A 12,096-nucleotide genomic window follows, 5' to 3' on the forward strand; every position below is an offset into this window, starting at 1 on the left:
TTCCCAAAGATTCTTCTATTCTGTAGCTGTGTGACCTTGGACAAGTTATTGGTACTCTGAGCCACAGGAATCCTCATCTATAAAACACAGCTAATAATACATTCTGCATAGTTCCTTCAGTTATCTTCTCTCAGGGATACACTCGTCTTAAATATCCTCTGCTCTATTTATGGGCTGGGAGTCAGTATACATTCCTATAAGGCCTGTGCTGTCCCAGGCTCCTCAACCAGGGAACCAATTAGGTTCCATTAAGGTTTATCAGTATTGGCAAGAGATAAGAAGACAGAAATAAAAGAAAAGTTTCCTGCTTCTGACTTTAGCTAAGATGGCAGCGAGATTGGGGTGATCCTAGAATGTAGCTACCCTGACAAAGGCAGTAGCTTTTCTGAGGTTACAGCCTTTTTCAAGAAGAGATGTCTTTTAGAGAATCCAGGGTCATGTGAAACAGTAGCTCCAACAGCAAATTAGCAGGTAGGCACTTGTGAGATTCTTTGTACTAGTATCTACAGCTAAGTAACAAAGTACTCGAAACTGTTTTTCACAGCTAAAGACAAGCAAAAAAAAAAAAAATATTATCTCATAGTATCTGATGATCAGGGATCTGGAAGTAGTTTAGCTATTTAATAGTTCTGCCTCAGTGTTTCTTACGAGCTTGTAGTCAAGCTGAAGACGAGGCTATATAACCTGAAGGCTTCACTTTGGTTGGAGAATCTACTTCCATGGTGACTCCCTCCCTCACATGACCTCAGTTCCTTTCAGGCTGTTGAGAGAACACTTCAGTTCCTCATTATAAGAGCCCTTCCATAAGCCTGCTTGAGTGTAAGCACAACATGGCAGCTGGCTTCCCCCTGGAGTGAGTGATAGGAGAGAGAGAGAGAGAGGCAGAAGCCACGATATCTTTTCTACTCTAGTCCAGAAAGGGATACATCATCAGTTTGCAATAACTTCTTGGTCACACAGACCAGAAAATATCACTCAAGAGCATAAATACTTGGAGACAGGAATACTGCCTTAGATGCTGGTCATTAATCTTCTCCCTTCTGTTCCTAAAGTCTTTCTAACACCTTTTAACTTTCTCCTCCTCTCCATCTCCCTTTCCCTCTCCCTCTCCCTCCTCTCCCATTACCTCTCCCTCTCTCACACCTGGAGTGGTTTCTGTTTTCCTAACTTGATCCTGTCTACTAATCCTACCTAGCACTTGCCGAGAAAGTATAATGTGAAAATGGACAGTAATAAGGTGTCAAAAACCTGGCCTACTGGATGACACTTAGTAGGCATTATATTACTCCTACTTTAATAAAGTGAAAAGCATACGTTTTGGCCTCCTATGATTCCCCCAGAAGAGTTAGACCCTTTATCTTTTAAGGCATTCAAACAATTTAGCAGTACCTCCAATATAACTCTTAAGGTGTAGTGTTAAAATTAACCCACTTTATACATCTGCATCCCCTTTTAAATTTGAGCTCCTTCATGGCAGGAATCTTATTTTATGTTTCTTTATGTCTACAGCACCTAGCACAGTGTGTGGGTCATAATAAGCACTCAGCAAATGAGGGGTGAGGAATGTGTGGGCTGAGGGTGGGGGGAGGAGGGGAGGGGAGGTGCTTCTAATGCCCTCCTAAATGAAAAAGGAGTAGATGAATTGAACTGAAAATATGGAGATCACTTAATGAACCATTTCTGAGAAAGTAATATTTAGACACTTTTTAATTTTTGTACCATAAAGGGAGGTGGAAATATTTTGTTCTGGTCTCTATTCTGAAACTTAAATGTGCCTTTTCAAAATTACTTTGGTATGCAATTATGCTTATAGAAAGATAATTTTTATTTCAGATAGTCAAATAATAAAATGTTGGAGTGGGAGGAAGGCAAAAACAGGACCCAATTTTTAAAAATCTTATCATAAAGCAACCTAGAGATTGGTGCTCCCTTTGAAACCATTCATCGGTTCTAAAATACCTGGAGCAAGATGGGGAATAGCAACTGTGCAATTAAGGACTGGCTGGTTATCTTTTTTGCTTAAATGCCTTTCTTCATAGACAACTCAACTCATTCTTTCGTCTAGGACTAAAGAGGCCATATCAAGAGCCTCCTAAGATGTCAGTGTGTGTATGTGTATGTATGCGTGTCTGTGAATGTGTGTGTATGTGTTTGTGTGTCTGTGTATATCTGTGTATGTGTGTCTGTGTGTATGTGTGTGTGTGTGTGTGTGTGTGTGTGAACCCACACATGCTGGAGGTAGAGAATAGAGAGAGGATTTGACAAGCACTGTGGAAGAAGTGAAGGAGACATTTTCACTATCTGACACACTCTAGGAAAGTATTTCTCCCTCACTCCTACCCTACACCCATCAGAGGTGTCTTAGCAACCATATTGGATTGTGAACATCAAGATCACTCCATGAGTCTCTGATGATGGGAGTAAAGGAGGCTATCTGTTTTTCATTCTGATTTTCTCAAAGAAAGAGACAGGCAGAATCTTTGAAACTATGTGACCACAGGAAACTACCCAAATGAACTACCACAAACCTATGTATTAACATCACCTCATTCATTCATTCATTCACTTGTTCTTTCATTCAGCAACTGTTATGTCAAGTGCATCAGTATGTCAGGCATTGCATTGGGTTGTAATCATCCATATACATTTCAAGTGTGCACATGGAAACCTATGACCTCACAAGGTTACAACACTTTTATGAGCTATCAAGTCAAATATGTAACACAAGGCTGTCTATCTTATTAGGACCACAGGCGGCCATTTCTGTTTTATAATGTGAAGGGCATTAAAGGGCTTAGGATTTTAATTTTTTGAAATAGGGATGGGGGAATCATAAACAGAAAAAATGATTCCTAAGGTTTATTTCTTAATTACTTAATTGGTATTCTATTATCAGTTATTCTATTAATAATTATTGCGAATAGACACTAGTATTACTTAATTAGCACTCTAAGATTCAAATTAATGTCAGAAATGTCTTTCCCACCTGATACCTAGAACCTCAAAATCCCCTTCCACAAATTCTGTTTCCTGGGACAAATATATTCATTGTTACATGAGCTCAAAAATTAATAACGAGGAGGGCGGAGCAAGATGGCAGAGGAGTAGGAGACCTGGATTTCGTCTCCTCTCAAGAATTCAGCTGGATAGGGATCAAACCATTCTGAACACCTACAAACTCAATAGGGGATTGAAGAAAAGAAGAGCAACAACTCTCTCATCAGAAAAGCGACCACTTTCTGGAAGGTAGGACGTGCGCAGAAGTGAATCCGAGGCGATATTCGGGAGGATAGACGGCGGGGGAGGGGCCTCCGTCGGCCGCTTCTGGCAAGTGATAGAGCCGCGGAGCACAAAATCGGAACTTTTAAAAGTCTGCTCCGCCGAGGGACGTCACTCCGGTGACTAAGCGGGGGGTGGAACTCCCGGGACAGTGTGGTCTCAGGACCCTCGGGGTCACAGAAAGACCGGGGGTGCCTGAGTGTGGCAGAGCTCCCAGGGAACGGAACAGGGAAGCCGGCTGCAGAGGCGGAGCCCAGGCGCGGGCTCTCAGCTCGGGGTCGCCATAAACCGTGATCCGCGGCACAGTCGGGCCCCTGCAGGACCCAACAAGCGGCAGATCCAGGGAGACTCACCTTCCTCCCCCGGGAGGAGCCGCGGGGGAGTGCACCGCAGGGATCTGCTGGGTTTGGAGACTCCACCCGGGGTCGGGTGCCAGAGATAGAAACGCGCGGTCACAGGCCGGGCGAGCACGGAGTGCGGCCGGAGACCGGGGAGCCGGGAGTGACTGACGGCTTTTCTCTGGGGGCTCACTGAGGAGCGGGGCCCCGAGTTCTCGGCTCCTCCGAGGCGGAGATTGGGAGGCCGCCATTTTCACTCTCCGCCTCCAAAGCTGTACGGGAAGCTCGCAGGGAACAAAAGCCCCAGAGAGCAAACCCGAACAGATTACTTAGCCGGGAGGGGGCAAGGGCGGGGCAATTCCGCCTACAGCAGAGACATTTGGAAACCACGGCAACAGGCCCCTCCCCAGAAGACCAGCGAGAACAGCCAGCCAAGACCAAGTTTACCGATCAATGAGAACGGCAGAACTCCAGCACTAGGGGAATACTGCACATAGAATTCATGGCTTTTTTTACCATGATTCTTTAGTCTTTCAAAGTTAATTTTTTTTAACTGTCTTTTTTTTTTTTTAATTTTTCTTTTTCCCTTTTTCAACCAACATCTTATCAATCCCTTTTTTTAAAAAAACATTTTTATTTTTCATTTTTAGAGTCATATTCTATCCCTTCATAGTAGTTACCCATATTTTTGGCTTATATATATAAGTTGTTCTCTCTTTAAAATTTTGAGATAGTTTCTTCTAACAGATTAAAATATACCCTAAATCTCTAGTATATGGTGTTTTCTATTCCCCTGCCTGATCACATCCTCTCCCTTTTTTTTTCTTTTTTTCTTTTTTTAAATCCTCTTCTTTCTTTTTTCAAACAACTTCTTATCAATTCCTTTTATAAAATTTTTTATAATTTCCATCTTTACAGTCATATTCCATCCCTTCATCATATCAACCCTTATTTTTGTACATATATAAGTTTTTCTTTCTTTAAAATTTTGGGAGGCACTTTCTTCTAAAAGACCAAAATACACCCCAAATCTAGTGTGTGGCACTGATCTAGATACCAGCCTGATCATATTTGATCACATTCTGGTTTTTTTGTTGTTGTTGTTGTTTTGTTTGGTTTGGTTTGGTTTTTATCTTTATCTTTTTCTTTTTCTTTTTCTTTTTTCTCTCTTTCCCTTTCTTTTCCCACTGCTTCAGGTCTTTTCTGATTTGTTTAGAGTATATTTTCTGGGGACGTGGTTACTCTGCTAGCATTTTGTTCTCTTATTAATCTATTCTCCTCTGCACAAAATGACAAGATGGAAAAAATCACCTCAACAAAAAGAACAAGAGGTAGTACCGACTGCCAGGGACCTACTCAATACGGACATTAGTACGATGTCAGATCTAGAGTTCAGAATCATCACTTTAAAGATATTAGCTGGGCTTGAAAAAATATGGAAGTTATTAGAGAAACCCTTTCTGGAGAAGTAAAAGAGCTAAAATCCAACCAAGTAGAAATCAAAAAGGCTATTAATGAGGTGCAATCAAAAATGGAGGCGCTAAGTGCTAGAATAAATGAGGCAGAAATGAGAATCAGTAATATAGAAGATGAAATGATGGAAAATAAAGAAGCTGAGAAAAAGAGAGATAAACAACTACTGGATCACGAGGGCAGAATTTGAGAGATAAGCGATACCATAAGACGAAACAACATTAGAATAATTGGGATCCCAAAAGAAGAAGAAAGAGAGAGAGGGCCAGAAGGTATAATGGAGCAAATTATAGCAGAGAATTTCCCTAATTTGGGGAAAGAAATAGGCATGAAAATCCAGGAAGCACAGAGAACCCCTCTCAAAATCAATAAAAATAAGTCAACACCCCGACATCTAATAGTAAAACTTACGAGTCTCATAGACAAAGAGAAAATCCTGAAAGCAGCTCGGGAGAAGAGATATGTAACCTACAAGGGTAGAAACATTAGACTGGCGACAGACCTATCCACAGAGACCTGGCAGGCCAGAAAGGACTGGCAGGATATATTCAGAGCACTAAATGAGAAAAATATGCAGCCAAGAATACTCTATCCAGCTAGGCTGTCATTGAAAATTGAAGGAGAGATAAAAAGCTTCCAGGACAAACAAAAACTAAAGGAATTTGCAAACACAAAACCAGCCCTACAGGAAATCTTGAAAGCGGTCCTCTAAGCAAAGAGAGAGCCTAAAAGCAACATAGACCAGAAAGGAACACAGACAATATACGGTAACAGTCACCTTACAGGAAATACAATGGCACTAAATTCCTATCTTTCAATAGTTACCCTGAATGTAAATGGGCTACATGCCCCAATCAAAAGACACAGGTTAACAGACTGGATTAAAAAACAAGACCCATCGATATGCTGTCTGCAAGAGACTCATTTTAGACCCAAAGACACCCCCAGATTTAAAGTGAGGGGGTGGAAATCCATTTACCATGCTAATGGACACCAAAAGAAAGCTGGGGTGGCGATCCTTATATCAGACAAATTAGATTTTAAACCAAAGACTGTAATAAGAGATGAGGAAGGACACTATATCATACTTAAAGGGTCTATCCAACAAGAAGATCTAACAATTGTAAATATCTATGCTCCTAACATGGGAGCAGCCAATTATATAAGGCAATTAATAACAAAAGCAAAGAAACACATCGACAACTATACAATAATAGTGGGGGACTTTAACATACCCCTCACTGAAATGGACAGATCGTCTAAGCAAAAGATCAACAAGGAAATCAAGACTTTAAATGACACACTGGACCAAATGGACTTCACAGACATATTCAGAACATTCCACTCCAAAGCAACAGAATACACATTCTTCTCTAGTGCCCATGGAACATTCTCCAGAATAGATAACATACTAGGTCATAAATCAGGTCTCCAATGGTACCAAAAGATTGGGATCATTTTCTGCCTAGTTTCAGACCACAATGCTTTGAAACTAGAACTCAATCACAAGAGGAAAGTCGGAAAGAACTCAAATACATGGAGGCTAAAGAGCATCCTACTGAAGAATGAATGGGTCAACCAGGAAATTAAAGAAGAATTAAAAAAATACATGGAAACCAATGAAAATGGAAACACAACTGTTCAAAATCTTTGGGATGCAGCAAAGGCAGTCCTAAGAGGAAAGTATATAGCAATACAAGCCTTTCTCAAGAAACAAGAAAGGTCTCAAGTACACAACCTAACCCTACACCTAAAGGAGCTGGAGAAAGAACAGCAAATAAAGCCTAAACCCAGCAGGAGAAGAGAAATAATAAAGATCAGAGCAGAAATCAATGAAATAGAAACTAAAAGAACAGTAGAACAGATCAACGAAACTAGGAGCTGGTTCTTTGAAAGAATTAACAAGATTGATAAACCCCTGGCCAGACGTATCAAAAAGAGAAGAGAAGTGACCCAAATCAACAAAATCATGAATGAAAGAGGAGAGATCACAACCAACACCAAAGAAATACAAACAATTATAAGAACATATTATGAGCAACTCTATGCCAGCAAATTAGATAACCTGGAAGAGATGGATGCATTCCTAGAGATGTATCAACTACCAAAACTGAACCAGGATGAAATAGAAAACCTGAACAGACCTATAACCACTAAGGAAATTGAAGCAGTCATCAAAAATCTCCCAAAAAACAAAAGCCCAGGGCCAGATGGCTTCCCAGGGGAATTGTACCAAACATTTCAAGAAGAATTAATACCTATTCTTCTGAAACTGTTCCAAAAAATTGAAACGGAAGGAAAACTTCCAAACTCATTTTATGAGGCCAGCATTACCTTTATCCCAAAACCAGACAAAGACCCCATCAAAAAAGAGAATTACAGAGCAATATCCCTGATGAACATGGATGCAAAAATTCTCACCAAAATACTAGCCAATAGGATCCAACAGTACATTAAAAGGATTATTCACCACGACCAAGTGGGATTTATCCCTGGGCTGCAAGGTTGGTTCAACATCCACAAATCAATGTGATAAAATACATTAACAAAAGAAAGAACAAGAATCATATGATTCTCTCAATAGATGCAGAAAAAGCTTTTGACAAAGTACAGCATCCTTTCTTGATCAAAACTCTTCAGAGTATAGGCATAGAGGGTACATACCTCAATATCATAAAAGCCATCTATGAAAAACCTACAGCGAATATCATTCTCAATGGGGAAAAACTGAGAGCTTTCTCCCTAAGGTCAGGAACGCGGCAGGGATGTCCACTATCACCACTGCTATTCAACATAGTATTGGAAGTCCTAGCCACAGCAATCAGCCAACAAAAAGAAATCAAAGGCTTCCAAATTAGCAAAGAAGAAGTCAAACTCTCACTCTTTGCAGATGATATGATACTTTATGTGGAAAACCCCAAAGACTCCACCCCAAAACTGCTAGAACTCATACAGGAATTCAGTAAAGTGGCAGGATATAAAATCAATGCACAGAAGTCAGTGGCATTCCTATACACCACCAACAAGACAGAAGAAAGAGAAATTAAGGAGTCGATCCCATTTACAATTGCACCCAAAACCATAAGATACCTAGGAATAAATCTAACCAAAGAGACAAAGAATCTGTACTCAGAAAACTATAAAATACTCATGAAAAAATTGAGGAAGACACAAAGAAATCAAAAACGTTCCATGCTCATGGATTGCAAGAACAAATATTGTGAAGATGTCAATGCTACCTAGAGCAATCTACACATTCAATGCAATCCCCATCAAAATACCATCCACTTTTTTCAAAGAAATGGAACAAATAATCCTAAAATTTGTATGGCACCAGAAAAGACCCTGCATAGCCAAAGGAATGTTGAAAAAGAAAAGCAAAGCCGGCGGCATCACAATTCCGGACTTCCCGCTCTATTACAAAGCTGTCATCATCAAGACAGTGTGGTACTGGCACAAAAACAGATACATAGATCAATGGAACAGAATAGAGAGCCCAGAAATGGACCCTCAACTCTATGGTCAACTAATCTTTGACAAAGCAGGAAAGAATGTCCAATGGAAAAAAGACAGTCTCTTCAACAAATGGTGTTGGGAAAATTGGATAGCCACATGCAGAAGAATGAAACTGGACCATTTCCTTACACCACACACAAAAATAGACTCCAAATGGTTGAAAGACCTCAATGGGAGACAGGAGTCTATCAAAATCCTAAAGGGGAACACAGGCAGCAACCTCTTCGACCTCAGCTGAAGCAACTTCTTCCTAGAAACATAGCCAAAGGCAAGGGAAGCAAGAGCAAAAATGAACTATTGGGACTTCATCAAGATAAAAAGGTTTTGCAAAGCAAAGGAAACAGTCAACAAAACCAAAAGACAACCTACAGAATGGGAGAAGATATTTGCAAATGACATATCAGATAAAGGGCTAGTATCCAAAATCTATAAAGAACTCATCAAACTCAACACCCAAAGAACAAAGAATCCAATCAAGAAATGGGCAGAAGACATGAACAGACATTTTTCCAAAGAAGACATCCAAATGGCCAACAGACACATAAAAAAGTGCTCAATATCACTCGGCATCAGGGAAATCCAAATCAAAACCTCAATGAGATACCACCTCACACCAGTCAGAATGGCTAAAATTAACAAGTCAGGAAATGACAGATGTTGGCAGGGATGCGGAGAAAGGGGAACCCTCCTACACTGTTGGTGGGAATGCAAGCTGGTGCAGCCACTCTGGAAAACTGTATGGAGGTTCCTCCAAAAGTTGAAAATAGAGCTACCATATTATGATCCAGCAATTGCACTACTGGGTATTTACCCCAAAGATACAAAAGTAGGGATCCAAAGGGGTACGTGCACCCCGATGTTTATAGCAGCAATGTCCACAATAGCCAAACTGTGGAAAGAGCCAAGATGTCCATCGACAGATGACTGGATAAAGAAGAAGTGGTATATATATACAATGGAATATTATGCAGCCATCAAAAGGAATGAGATCTTGTCATTTGCAACGACGTGGATGGAACTGGAGGGTGTTATGTTGAGTGAAATAAGTCAAACAGAGAAAGACATGTATCATATGATCTCACTGATATGAGGAATTCTTAATCGCAGGAAACAAACTGAGTGTTGTTGGAGTGGGGGGTGGGGTGGGAGGGATGGGGTGACTGGGTGATAGACACTGGGGAGGGTATGTGCTCTGGTAAGTGCTGTGAATTGTGCAAGACTGTTGAATCTCAGATCTGTACCTCTGAAACAAATAATGCAATATATGTTAAGAAAAAAAAAAAAAGAAGAAGAAGAAGAAGGTAGCGGGAGGGGAAGAATGAAGCGGGGGAAATCGGAGGGGTAGACGAACCATGAGGGACAATGGACTCTGAAAAACAAACAGGGTCCTAGAGGGGAGGGGGGTGGGAGGATGGGTTAGCCTGGTGATGGGTATTGAGGAGGGCACATTCTGCATGGAGCACTGGGTGTTGTGCACAAACAATGAATCATGGAACACTTCATCTAAAACTAATGTTGTAATGTATGGGGATTAACATAAGAATAAAAAAAAAAAGTATATTTTCAGGATTTCAGTCTATGGTAATCTTTTTCAGGATAATTCTGTCCATACCATAATTATTTTAATGAGTGTTAATGTTATTTATTTAAAAGTACATTACCTCTGTCATTGTCATGGGGATATAGATTAACGAAAGAATATAATAATTCATTAGCTTGAAATCAGTGGCAGGCTTTATTATACAAAGAATCCAACTTCTATCATTCCAGAACTTAAGAAATCCTGAATACATTTTACTTTTCTTTTTTATTTTTTTATTTAAATTCAATTTTAAAGAAAACTTTGAACATTGACTAAAACATAATTTAGCTACAGCTCAGTTGTTCCTTTCCTCTATTTAATTTGCCTCAATTATGTCACTTGCATTGAGGTAAATAGTGTAATTTATTAAAAATGTCAAACTTCACATTTCACGTTCTTGATTGATTTCAGCTATTTTAGAAATTATGGAATTGTACTTATTGCCACATTTTAGCAAACACCACAGCTTGAAGGACCTCCATTTTTCAGTCTTTATTGTATTTTTTTAATGAAAGCACGGACACTTAAGGATATGTTACTTTCGTTTCTATAAATATTTATAATTTTTAAGAGGCCAGCAAATTGACTGAGTTACTTTTAATGATTTTTTATTTCCTTCATCTCTGCTCACTGTCTAGTATTTCTTCACTACTGAGGAGCCATTCAGATTAGCCGAAGTCAGCTTTTTTTTTTTTCCCCCAATCAGAATTTGGGGGATTGACTAATAGAATTTGCCTGGAGAAAAATAAACCAGTGTCTATGTCCAAATACTTTATGAATGCAAGACACAGAAATTCTCCTTTCATTGTGCAGGACTCAATGTCTGCAAAAGAAATAAAACACACAGGAAGTTGCTGCCTTAGAAACAGAAACTCAAATATTTTCATTACATGTCAATAGCCAAGTTCAGCCAATAGTTTTACAAATCAGAGTTTGAACACTAATACAGGATCTTTCTCCACCCACCTAAAAAATATCATACTTAAATATAAAATTGCAAACATAACTCTATAAATTTGTAAATTATCTCAAATTCAAAATAGCAGCATCTCTTTGAGCTGACTGTCATAACTGGTATAAAATAAGCATTTTGATAACTTAAAAAGACTACACCATTCACAGATGAAGTTTGACTAATAGTAATGATGATGATGATGATAAGAATAATAATGTGCTATATGGTATGTCTAAATAGATCTGAGTAAGTTTGATAATAATGAAGGAAGAGTTGCAATTTATTCTTTATTTTATTTGTATGTGCCCAGTAATTATAAAAACATTTGGGAGTCGTTAGTTTTATCAGTTCGCTGAGATACTGTTTTCTTTGTAGAAATACCTTTTAAATATTATTTAGCCTAGCCAATCCTGAGACTTCTACTGGCAACATACAACGACACTTTACTTTGAATTCGTCATTTAGATAATGAAATATCTACAATGAGTGTATATTTGTCTGCTAGGGAACTTTCTCTGATTAGAACAAGATTAGATTAAAAGATAAAAACTTTTCTAAACTGCCTCACAAATAAAAATGTCCTACTATTAATGCTGTCTTTTCCAAAATACCAACCTTGGCAGATACTGTGGGTTAGTTCACTCTCAATACCCTTTTGATCCCTTTCCCCCTTGCCTTCTTTACTGGAGAGATAGAAAATGAAATACTTGAATTCCCTGTGTCCCTACAGCCTGCAGGGGTGTAAAGGTCCATGCAACAAAATCTGGCCAACGAGACGGAGGCTTAAATCCCAATCTCTTGAGCAGACATCTGGCCTCATTTTTTTCCAGCCTCCTCCTTCCTTCCTGAAAGACAGATTTGATGTACAGAAGTGTAGGAACCACCTTCCACTATTAGAACAAAGGTAACAAGTAAAGAAAGAGCCGAAAAATCAGCCTGCAACTTCGATGAAT

This window comes from Mirounga angustirostris, unplaced genomic scaffold (genome assembly GCF_029215605.1).
Source record: "Mirounga angustirostris isolate CCGP_5_RB_7025 unplaced genomic scaffold, mMirAng1.0.hap1 SCAF_12, whole genome shotgun sequence".
NCBI lineage: Eukaryota > Metazoa > Chordata > Mammalia > Carnivora > Phocidae > Mirounga > Mirounga angustirostris.